General features: G+C 36.3%; 1 pseudogene; it reads right to left on the bottom strand.

The window, feature by feature from the left end:
• Positions 1-5726: 5726 nt before the first annotated feature.
• Positions 5727-7754, bottom strand: LOC107633486 (putative LRR receptor-like serine/threonine-protein kinase At3g47570 pseudogene; annotated as a pseudogene).
• Between the last annotated feature and the right edge of the window lie 5274 nt (positions 7755-13028).

The raw sequence follows: 13028 nt of genomic DNA, 5'->3' as shown, positions 1-13028 counted from the left end.
GTTGGCATAGAGATGTCGAAGGCAAAACCGATGCTCCACTCCCGGAAGCAATTCATGGAATACTTGAAGCAGCCCCTGCCAAGTGATCAATGGTCAGCTAAAGTCAGATTGAAATTCACAAAAAATTATAAAACTGAGTTCATAAAAAACTACAATTAATATCTTGCCTTTTGCTGGTCTGACATAAAGACCCATTTCTTATTTGTCAACTCTCCAATGTCCTGAAGTAGCAAGTCCAAGAACCAAGCCCATGAATCTTTAGTCTCTGCCTCTACTGCTGCAACTGCTAGGGGAAAATAGTTATCATTAGGATCTCTACCCACAGCAACCAACAATTGTTGTCCATGATCACCCTTCAGATGGCAACCATCAAGTCCAATAATAGGCCTACAAGCAGCCAGGAATCCTTTCTTCACAGCATCGAGACACATGTACATTCGTACAAACCTTGGTAGGATTGTTGGACAGGGTCTATCCAACTTCAGCTTCAATGTCGATCCTGGGTTTGCTCTTAAGACCTCTGCACAATAGTCTCTGATCCTCCCATATTGCTACACTGCCTTCCCATGCACCACTTCCCTTGCCTTTCTTCTTGCCCAGTAAGCTTTCCACACAGATATATTTGCCATGTATTTTTCTTGAATAGTTTGAATTACAGTCCCCAGCTTCATATCTTCTCCTCTACTTATGTTATTAGTAATTTTTTTAGCAATCCAATTGCTGGACGCAAGACGGCCACTGTAGTTCCTCCCACAAGTGTGCTTACTCTTCAATGTCTTCAGCCTAACACATCCAGATTTTCCTACTTTACTTGCAAATGCCATCCATGGACACTCTCCGCCTAAACCCTTGCATTTGACTCTGCATCTAACCTGATCGTTCTTGACATATCTAATGTCCCTCCCATTCAACAATGCATATTCCTTAATAGCCTCCTTAAACTCAGCAATAGATTTAAACTCAGTCCCCAGCCGAAACTCATAATCAACACTCATGTCAGCTTCATTATATCTAGGATACCTCTTTTTTCTTACGGGCTCATCAGAATCTCCATCATAGCTGTCCAATGACTCTGTATCATAACCCGAAGAAATATCACCAACATCAATTTCTGTTCCATCTTCAGTAACCCCTCCTGTGTTATTTTCAACACCAACTCCCACATCAACATTATTATCATCTGTTCCTAATGAGCCACTGTTACCTCCGAAGGCATTTGGATGCTGACCTTGTTGGTTTTCTTCTTCAACATTAAAGCCAAAATGATCCTCATGATCACCATCGTCAGCACTGTCATCAAATCTGTTATCTTCACTTGAAGACTCTGACTGACTTACCACTTCTACTTCAACTAAATCATTAGCACTGTACTCACCATCAGAGGGTATATAGTCCTCATCATTTGAGGTTATCTCAACCCCATTTCCTTGTCTACATCCACTAACCGCATACACATGGCAGTGTTTAATCTCTTGTTCCACTACATACTTACCCATTCTCATTGCATCTCCATCAGACTTCAACTCCCTAAGACCATCCTTCAATGCAACTCCAGGTTCGTTCCACCAGATTTTAGCATTGCCTGTGTATCCAACTTCTTTCAGCGCTGCAACAATTTCTTGTAACGACCACTCATCTAACTCAAACTGCAACCCTTCCACTACCATCCCACCAAGGTATTCTTTCCTTCCGTTCCTGCTAACCATCTGACCACCATGGTAGAGATCGAGAGTAAACACAGAATCTCTCATCACTACCAAAAAAAATAAAAAAAATAGATTCATTAGAGAAACCCTAACTACATTAGATACTCTAACATCCACTGAAAAAAAAAAAGAACCAAATCAAACCATAACATATAACTCACACCTGTGAAGGGACTGGGGGTTATGAACCCTTACCTGATTTAGTGTTGCTCTCTTGCACACTTCACTCTTCAGCTGCCAACAATGTCAACCATAAAGCAACTCCACACAGTCCGAACCACACTCGACGATCAATTCCAATGATGGAAGGGAAGCATGAGCAGAGACAAATTTTTTTGGAGATGAAGCATAACGATAATGAATGGTCTCAGTGGGGTTTTTGGTCATTACAAAACTTTGGAACTAAGAAATAACAAGTTTTTTCTCAGTCAAGCTTTTACATGTGCAACTCACATGCTCAACGGCGAATATGCTGTCGAATATTCCGTTAACTCAAACGGAATTTAAACGGTAGGGACCCAATTACAAATTTCAATTTACTTCAGGGACCCAATTACAAACTTTTAAACTGTAGGGACCAATTTGCAATTTCACTGAAAGTGTAGGGACTAACTGTGTAATTTAACCCCACTAATATACTAATTGATTCAGTCTTTTATCCTTAGTCGCTACATTACTCCCACTCATGTCTTCATCAAACAAAACTACGCTTATTTTTAACTATATACCTTTGAATTTGAATTTGAATTATATTGCCATCTAAAAAAAATTTAGCTCATATCTTTAAAATAAATGCAATGCCAACAATTATAAATCACATGTATATAATTACAAAATCTCAACTTAATTTAATCTAATACAAATAACAGTATTTATATTATTCTATTCTTTATATATGATGTTCATGTATTTACACACTCAAAATTTTAGTATAACTTATAATTAAATAGCTTATTTTTATTAAACATTGGATTTTTAATTATCGAATAATCATGAAATGTATGTCTTTGTATTTGAAATTTCTTTAAAGTTGAATTAAGTACTTATTATTCGTCCCACTACAATAATACGAGTACGTTACTTTTATTCGATTAAATTATATCGTTAATTTAAATTATATTAATTTACATATTTAATATAAATTTTCGTACCTTTCATGTTTTAAATTATATGCATAAAAAAATTAAAAAAAAATAAAAACCAAACTAATACAATATCGTCGTGTTAAACAATTTTTCATATATCTTCAATAATTTTAAAATTTTAAATTGTTAATTTTAAAATTTTAAAAAATTATTTGTTATATTTTTTACCAAATCATATTCAATTAACCTAACAAGTAAAATAACCGGCACACTACCATTTGGCTCGGCTTACCCTCGACTACAGCTTTAGGATACTCTCCCTCCACCAATGCAGTTTTCAATAATATTGGACAAATTTAGTATTCTCTATCAATATGTACAGCAGAACTTTTGCACCTGTTGCTAGCCCATCCTGCACTTTCTTCTTATGTTTTTCACAAAAGAAAGCAACCCTTCAATCAACGCCAATCGAATATTTTAAATTAAATCTGTAAGGCCATAAAGCTTGTAACACTGCTGTTCTGTGAAAGTACACTGTCACACCTGAACACCTTTCTATATATTATGTGTAGATAAAAGAACGTATGTATATATGTTTGGAAGGTCAAAGAAATATATGTAGGGATGATATGGTGGAGATTTGATTTAGTCAATGGGTTTTGAGAAAAGAATAAATGGGAAGGAAATAAAGGCAAGTGGAGTCAGGGGGTGTGGGGATATAATGGAATTGATTTGGTTCAGGAATTATGTATGTGAGCCTTCTCTGGCGCCGAACTTAAGAAAATTGAAGTTAGGCGTGATATGTCCCGTGTGTAGCATAATTTTCCCCCACGCTGACTCCTTTGGAGAGAGCTAAGTTCAGCGTGGACCATTTTAAAGAGACTCCCAATTGATATGCTCATCCCATACTGAACTTGAGATATTTTAAGTTGAGCGTCGATGGTGGTTCCTTGCACGCTAGTGACGTTGTATGCCACGCTGAACTTAGAAACAGTAAAAACTCAACAAAAATCTAATAAATAATAAAATCAATGCAACAAAAAATAACTAAGGATACGAAATTATCGGGTTGCCTCTCGACAAGCGCTTCTTTACCGTTACTAACTTGACGGTCAGTTCCTCTAAGGAGGAGGATCATAGGGGCTTAGCTCTTCTCCCCTCACTGTGAATCTTCTCCCTGTGTCTCTGTAAAGTAGCTCAATATGTTCCAGAGAGAGGATTCTGTTTACTGTATAAGTGAACACTGGATTGCAAGTCAATACCACCTTCATTCCTGGGGAGAAGTCTTCAGTGGAAATCTTTTTGTTTCTCCATCCCCTGGGTACTTTCTTCTTTTTTGGAATCTCCTCCTTGGTGGATGATGCATTCCCAACACCAAACTTAGGTTTGATGTCAGGAGGAATTTTATTGACTGTCACCAAAGGAGGTTTGAGCTGCAGATTCTGCTGTGCATCATCAGGTGGTTCTTGAAGGTTTGGATTAATAAGCTCAGTCTGCATGCACCTCTCTTCTTCACCTGTTGAATGTATATCTTTGAAGACATGAAAGACCAGTTGCTCATTATGCACTCTAAGCACTAATTCACCTGCTTTTACATCAATTAGAGTTCTCCCAGTGGCTAGGAATGGTCTTCCTAGAATTATAGAGACATTCTCATCCTCCCCTGTGTCAAAAATCACAAAATCTGCTGGGAGGAAGAACTTACCCACTTTGACCAAGATATTCTCCACTAGTCCATATGCAGGCTTTAGAGATTTGTCTGCCATTTGTAATGCTATCCTTGTGGGTTGTGCCTTTTGGATTTTCAACTTCTTCATCACAGATAAGGGCATTAGATTTATGCTTGCCCCCAAATCACATAGGGCTTTCTCAAAGGTGGTGCTCCCAATGGAGGTAAGCATCAAAGTAGTCCCTGAAGTTATCCTCGAGGCTCAAAGTAATCCCTGAACTTAAAAATTTGTCGAGATCGTCCCTAAAGTTAATCTCCGGTACTCATAGTGGTCCTTCCGGTGAATTTTGTCCAGCTGGCACAACCAGAAAGCTGACCAGGCATCGTTGGTGACACGTTAGCAGCGCAACGGCTAGCTAACGTGGCTTAGTAAATATTTTGGACTCAATTTGGTCCCTAATTTTAGGTTAAAAACCTTAACCCCCAATTGACTCTCTTCTCCTTTCTTCTCCATCGCACAAATAACCAGCCACTGCATTAATATGGTAAGCCTGTGCTTCTGTATTATTGTTTCCATTTTTAGGCATGTAAGTTAAGCTTTTATTTGTGCCACCATATGTAATCTTTTCGGGTGACTAATACCTTCTGTTCTAGTTATCTCTTTTAGAACCCCCTGTTTTTACTGTTTTGGTTTTTGTGCCTCTCCAGATTATTACTTTTGATAACTATGGTGTCTCAGGTCATTGTAATCATCGAGATGTGCATTATGGAGTAAGGCAAGTTGAGATATTATGATACTGCTATTGATCAATATTGAACTACTATTACTTTAAATTTTGTAGATATGCATGATGCTGATTGTTTATTTTTAATTTTTATACTTTGGCACCACTTTTTTTGTTTATTTTTTTGATTACTTGAGTTTGTCAAATGTCAACAGTGCTCAACATCGCAGATTTTCTTTTCTTAGTTTACAGAAATTGGTATTGAAGTGACACAATGAATGTTTCTTACAACTGATATATTATCAATTAGCAAATGGCCATGATCATCCTTTATATTCTTTAATCTTTATATATCAATCCTGAATCACCCATAGCTTAATAACTGTAAATGTTTTGTAGTTATATTTGCTGACTCTCTTTTGATAATGTTTATTGCAACATCTTATGTTCCTAATGTAGAAAAATATAGACTCTACTGAGGCCAAAATTAAAATGCAAAGAAAGGGAATGTACTAAACATTTAAACATATTACAAAGTGGTTCATTTTCTACAAAACCGAACAACATCCTTGTCACTAGCTTTAAGAAACTTGGCCTTAACTTTGTTCAGTGATGCAGCAATATCTGTCATGTTCATTCGTTCTTCAGGTAAATCCTCACAACAATTCAAGGCCAGTTTCAAGATAGATGATGTAGATGCTATTATGTCATCAACATGGTGGTGACCTTCATCTTGTAACAAGTTGGAATCCACAACTCGATCAATTGCACGTGACAATGATTCACTAATCCAACCTTTCATGCTTAATCCTGCAACAAACAAGTCATCTGTTGGCTTCTTTCTTGTGAATGTTTCCATCAGCATTATCCCAAAACTGTATACATCTCCCTTTGTAGAGATAATCCCTTTGGATCCAAACTCTGCAACTCAAATTACCCTCGTTATTTTAAATAAAATATTTGTTTATAGAACAAGTATATGTGACACACAAGCCACTAAAATTGGAAACAAAATGTTTAGATACCACCACCGCAACAGAAAGTGAATTTTTGAACTAATGAAAATTACTACAGAAAAAGTTAAAGAAGCATTGTAGTTCAACTTTGATTACAAATTATTACTAAAAGGTTAGTGAATGATTTATGATCTTCAATTGTATATGCATATTAATCAAGCATATGGTTATAATCAAATGACCAAACTTAAAAGGAAAATTATAATCTGGTGTAGCATAACTTACCCAGTGCAATGTAGCCAACTGTAGCCATGGTCTTGGTATATTCTTTGGATTGTCCCTCGCCAAGCAATTTGGCAATGCCAAAGCCACTGACATGGCCAACCATGTCTTCATCCAATAAGACATTACAAGGTTTGACATCACAATGAACCACTATAGGTGAAGATCCATGATGCAGATACTCCAATGCAGATGCCACATCTATCATTATATTTAGCCTTTGCAAGAAGTCCAAACAATGGTTATGAGAATACAACCATCTCTCAAGGCTCCCATTAGGCATGAACTCCATCACTAAAAGCTTGTAATCTATACTTGAACAACAACCTATGATCTTCATGAGATTTCGATGGCTCAGATTGCGCATTGCTTCACATTCTACACTGAAGCTCTTTGATCCTAATTCTAAGTCCAAGTTAAACACTTAGACAGCAACCACCATCCCATTTGAAAGTAAACCTTTGAACACAGAGCCAAAACTGCCCCTACCAAGCAAATTACTCTCATCAAATCCATTAATTACTTGTGATAGTTCATAGTACGAAATCATTCTGGCTGCTGGTAATGCTGATAATGTTCCTTCATTAGTATCACCACCATTCTTTCTTCAACGCCTGACGAGAAAAAACACACAGAAAACAACCAGAATGATTGAAACCATTATAGGCAATATGCATTTGATGAAGAATATGTTTGCATTTGACCCTTTCTTCTTTACTTTACTGCATGCTGGGACTTGTAATCTGGCATTTCCACAAAGTGCTTTATTAAACATGAAAGATTGAGCAGTGAAATTTTTGAAAGGTCCACCACTCGGAATCTCTCCTTCCAAACTATTATGAGAAAGATTGATGAATTCAAGATAATGAAGTGACTCCAGTGATCTTGGAATCAAGCCAAACAAGTTGAGATAAGTCCAAATTTGTCAAACTTATCAAACTGCCAAGTGAATCAAGAATACCCCCTACCAATTTATTTTGTGATAAGTTGAGAATTTGCAAATTTTGCAATCCAGAAATGGCCCTAGGAATGCTTCCTGAGATCATATTCTTTGATAGATCCAAGAAAGTCACAGCCTTTAAGTTCCCAATTTCAATTGGAAGAGACAGAGTTAAAGCATTGTCAGACAAGTTCACCTCAAGAATGTCTCTGAGGCTCCAAAGAGAAGAAGGCACCTTACTGAGTTTGTTGGAGTTCAAGTAAAGTTTTCTTAGAGAAGTAAGATTACCAAAGCAAGTTGGAACCTCTCCAGAAATTAGCTTGTTCTCAGTTATGTACAACTCACTCAGCTGCTTGATTTTGCAGATTTCGCTGATGATGGTTCCCTGCAGACGGTTGTTGCCAAGACTTGAATATTGAAGAAAGAAGAAAGGAAAAGAAAGGAGAAGAGAGTCAATTGGGGGTTAAGATTTTTAACCTAAAATTAAGGACCAAATTGAGTCCAAAATGTTTACCGCGCCACGTCAGCTAGCCGTTGCACTGCTACCGTGTCACCAACGACGCCAGGTCAGCTTTCCGGTTGCGCCAGCTGGACGAAATTCACCGGAAGGACCACTGTGAGTACCGGAGATCAACTTCAGGGACGATCTCGACAAATTTTTAAGTTCAGGGATTACTTTGAGCCTCGAGGGTAACTTCAGGGACTACTTTGATACTTACCTCGCTCACAATGGTACATGGAATTTGGAAACTCCCTGGATCTGGCATCTTCCTTGGCAAGTTATTCTGAATTATGGCACTACATTCCTTAGTCAAGACCACTGTCTCATCTCCCTTTAAAGGCTTCTTCTTTGACAATAACTCCTTCATGAATTTGACATAGAGAGGCATTTGCTCCAAAATCTCAGTAAAAGGAATATTGATTTGCAACTTTCTGAAGACTTCCAAGAACTTTGAGAACTGCTTGTCCTTGGTCTCCTTTTGAAGTCTCTGAGGATATGATATTTTAGGCTTGTACTCAGGAGCCTTTGGCAATGTAGGATAAGTGTCAAGAGAGTCTGGGATTGGGTTGTCCGCACACCTTGGAGGGACGTACTCTACTTCTTCCTTCTTCTCCTCTGGAGCTTCTTTTTCAACAGGCTCCTCATTAAGTTGTACTTCTGTACTTGCCACTTGTCCACTTATCAAGGTGATAGCCTTGCATTCCTCTCTTGGATTTGAAATTATGTTACCAGGAAGGCTATTAGTGGTCCTCTGATCAATTTCATTAACTTTTGTGGCTAATTGACCCATCTAAATCTCTAAGTTCTTGATTGATGCTCTGGTTTCCTGTCTAAAACTTGCCAAAATTGCTTCCAAATCATTGTTCTGCTGAAACTGAGAAGTTGCTTGCTGAGATGACTGAAACTGGTGGTTATTAAAATTATTCAGTTGAAAATTACCATGAGAATTATTATTAAAATTCTATGACCTCTGAGGTTGCTCTTTCCACCCAAAATTTGGGTGATTTCTCCACCCCTGATTGTAGGTCTTATAATAGGGATCATTATTGGAATTTCTAGGAGCACTCCCCATGTAATTGACCTGTTCAGAAGAAAATTGAGCATAATCATAATTTTTATTTTTCATAAAATTACCTGTCATGTCATAAGAGGCTTCTTGTGGGTGCATTCTGAGTGTTGACAGTTGAAACTTGCATTCCACTCAACCGTTGAGTAAGTAGATTTATTTGCTGAGTCATAAGCTTGTTCTGAGCAAGAAGAGCATTAACAACTTCCACTTCCAACACGCCTCTCTTCTGAGAGGTCTCAGAGTGCAAAGGATTCCTGTTGGAGGAATATAAGTATTGGTTGTTAGCAACCAACTCAATAAGCTCAATAGTCTCCTCTGGTGTCTTTTTCATGTGCAAAGAACCACCTGCAAAATTATCTAAGCTCATCTTGGACATTTCACAGAAGCCCTCATAAAAGATATCCAGCTGAGTCCATCTAGAGAACATGTCTAGAGGGCACTGCCTAGTAAGTAGCTTGAATCTCTCCCAAGATTCATAAAGGGTCTCACCCTCTTTCTGTCTGAAAGTCTGAACCTCCACCCTTAGCTTAGTCAGCTTTTGAGGTGGGAAAAATTTAGTCAGAAATCCAGTGACAACCTTATCCCAAGTATCCAGACTCTCCTTGGGTTGAGAATCCAACCACAATTTTGCTCTATCCCTCACAGCAAATGGGAAGAGCATGAGTTTGTATACCTCAGGATTCACTCCATTGGTCTTCACAGTGTCACAAATCTGCAGAAAATTAGAAATAAACTGATTTGGATCTTCCTGAAGGAGTCCATGATATTGACAATTTGGTTTCACAAGAGTAACTAGTTGTAGCTTCAGTTCAAAGTTGTTTGCAGCTATAGGAGGCACCACAATACTTTTGCCATAAAGATCTGCATTAGGAGCAGTATAAGAGCCAAGCACTCTTTTGGGTTCTTCATTTCCAATCGAATTTGTCACATTGGCATTAGCAGCATGATTATTATGATCCATATTGGACTCTGCAGCCTTGTAAAGTCTTGCTTGTTATAGACGCTGCCTTAAAGTCCTTTCAGATTCAGGATCAAAGTCTAAATGACATTCTTTGTCTCTGTTCCTGCTCATAAACAGACAGAAAACAAAGGAAAGTGAGAATCTCTACGTCAGAGTACAGAGAATTCCCAATGAGATAACCTGTGTAAAAGAAATAAAATAAAGCAAATAAATAAAAAAATTAAAACCTTCCAAATAGTTTTATTTTTTTGTTTTTTATTTTTTAAAAAAATATAAATAGGTAAATTAAAATAAAATTACTAGGTGACACCAAACTTAATTTTAGAAAATAAAAAAAATAATTAAGCAAAAATTTAAGAGTTAAAGTTAAAATTTAAATAAGACTAATAAAATAGAAAAATAAAAATAAAAAAATGAATATATAAAGAAAGAAAACGAAAATGAAATAAAATAAGGTAAATAAAAAAAACGAAAAAAGATTTTGAAAAGAAATAAAAAATGGATCAAATAAAACTAATAAAATAAAAAAAATAATGAAAGAAACAATACGAAAGTGAAATAAAAATTAAAAAAAAAACGAAAGTAAAAGAAAATAAAAAGAAAACGGGGTGGGGGACGGGTGAACGAGAATAAAGAAAGAAAAAAGAACAATTAAAAATTGAAAATGAATAATGTTAAAAAAATTTTAACTAAAGTAAAAATTATCTAATCTAAGCAATCAAATAATTAATAGTTGTTAATCATAGTCAATCTCCGGTAACGGCGCCAAAAATTTGGTGCGAAATTTATAATTCATAAACTAACCGGCAAGTGCACCGGATCGTACCAAGTAGTACCTCAGGTGAATGAGAGTCGATCCCACGAGGATTGATGGATCAAGCAATAATGGTCAAGTGATTTGCTTAGTCAGACAAACAGAAAGTAGTGTTTGGGTCTCAATTGTATTAAACAGTAATTTAGAGAATCAAAAAAGCCAGCAGTATTTTGATGAGAATAATATATGGAGAAACAGTTAAGGCTTCAGAGATATCTATTTTTCGGATTGACTTTTTTTACTAACTATTTTAATCATGCAAGATTCAATTCATGGCAAACTATATATGACTAAGCCCTAATTCCTTAGACCTTCTTAGTCTACTTTAACTTTCATCAACCGCCAATTCTTTGGTCACTTAATTCCAATTAGAGGATGAGGTTCAATTCTAGTTTACATGCCACAGAAACTCTAATTACCCAAATATAAAAGGATTATATGTCACGTATCCCGTTAAGTCCAGATAATTAGAAGTTTAGGAGAAATTGTTTTCAAAATGTCGTTCAAGTAAAGAGCTTTTCCAAGTTATACAAGAACTCAATTAGAACAAGGGTCATACTTCCGTTCCACCCAAATTCATAAGATAAAGAATGAAAACAATTCTTGAAATAGAAATCAATACATGAATTAAAATAGAAAAATAATAGTATCAATCTATAAAATAGATAGAGCTCCTAACCTTAACAATGGAGGTTTAGTTGCTCATGGTTCAGAGAGAAAATAAGGATTCTAAAAAATTGTAAATTGCGGAATGAGGTAGAAGAGAAGAGAAGAGCCCGAAGGGCTGATTCTTCACCCTTTTATATCTAATCCTAATTAATGTAAAATATATTTCCTAAAACTAAAATAATATCTTTTCCTATTTTAAAATAAAATACAAATTTAATCAAAATTACTTAATCATTCGTGCAAGCTCTTGGGCGTATATGGGGACCACTTGAGATATTGAGGTCCACGCTGAACTTGGCTTTTTCCAAGTTCAGCGTGGAGAAGGCAATGTGGTTTTATGCGCGTCCCTTAGCTTTGAGTCCACGCTGAACTTGGCTTTTCCCAAGTTCAGCGTGGGATGTGGCGTGTGCTTCCCTGGGAGTTTTCAAGTCCACACTGAACTTGGCAGGAGCCGGCCAAGTTCAGCATGGAGTGGACAGAGTTTGCTGGAGAAGAAGTGTACACTATTATACATCGTTGGAAAGCCCTGAAAGTTAGCTTTCCAATGCCGCTGGAACCACGCCAATTGGATCTCTGTAGCTCAAGTTAATTCTGGTTAAGTGCAAGGAGGGCGGGGTTGACATCATCATTCGCTTTCTTCTCTTTCTACTACAAAACTCCGTCAAATCCATCCGAATGCTACTTGAAATAAATAAAATTGTACACAACTCAAAGTAGCATCCATAGTGGCTAAAAGGTATTTAAATTTTGATTAAACTCAATAATTTAAATACAAATTTACTAGAAAAAGATAGAGAAGATGCTCACGCATCATAGCCACATCCACACTAACCAAGGTCACTTTTCCTTTTGTCTTCGATTAATTATCGTTAATAATCTTTTTTTCATCTTTTATATATATATATATATATATATATTCCATTTAAGTCATAAGTTCTTCATTTGATCACTTTGTTGTTGTCTGGGCCATTCATTGCAAAGCCATGCGTTGGTCCACCTATTCATATGAAGCTTGTCAAAACAAAAAATTTAAAACTAGGGGTGTTTGCGGTGCGATTTTGTTCGATTTTTGAGAGAAAAGTCATCCGATCCGATCGTCTAATTAAACTGCGATTCGGTTTGGTTCGGTTTTTTTATTGAAGTCATCCGAACCAAACCAAACCAATTAAAATCGGTTTGGTTTGGTTCGGTTTTTTCGATTTTTCAATTAATTACAGAAAAAAAGTCTAAAAATTGCAAGAACTACTAGAGCCAAGACTGAAATATAAAAAAATAGTAAAGTGTAAGCAACTAACAAACATTAGTATGTACACTTCCATTCAAACATTCCTAATTTCATGTACTGACTGGAATTGGACAAAATGCAGAAATTTCTACTGCAAATTGTACAACTTTTCACCATTAACAACAAAATGTTATGAAGGCTATGACATTCATGACAAATCAATGGAATTTCTTCAGTAAAAATCAAGTTCAATTAATCATGAAAATGAGCAAGAGCTGAGGGCTGAGGGTGGAGCAAAATACATTTTAGGAAGGAAAAGATAAGAGCCAGAACCATTCCTCTAAACAGTTTATAAAAAGAGTAGTATAATAATATAGAATCAATATATATAACATCTTAAAAATACAAAAAGAAAAGATATTAGT

Source organism: Arachis ipaensis, chromosome B2 (assembly GCF_059453495.1).
Source record: "Arachis ipaensis isolate K30076 ecotype BB chromosome B2, ASM5945349v1, whole genome shotgun sequence".
Classification (NCBI taxonomy): domain Eukaryota; kingdom Viridiplantae; phylum Streptophyta; class Magnoliopsida; order Fabales; family Fabaceae; genus Arachis; species Arachis ipaensis.
Note: the sequence above shows the minus strand (reverse complement) of the source record. Positions and strands in the feature narration are given on the sequence as shown.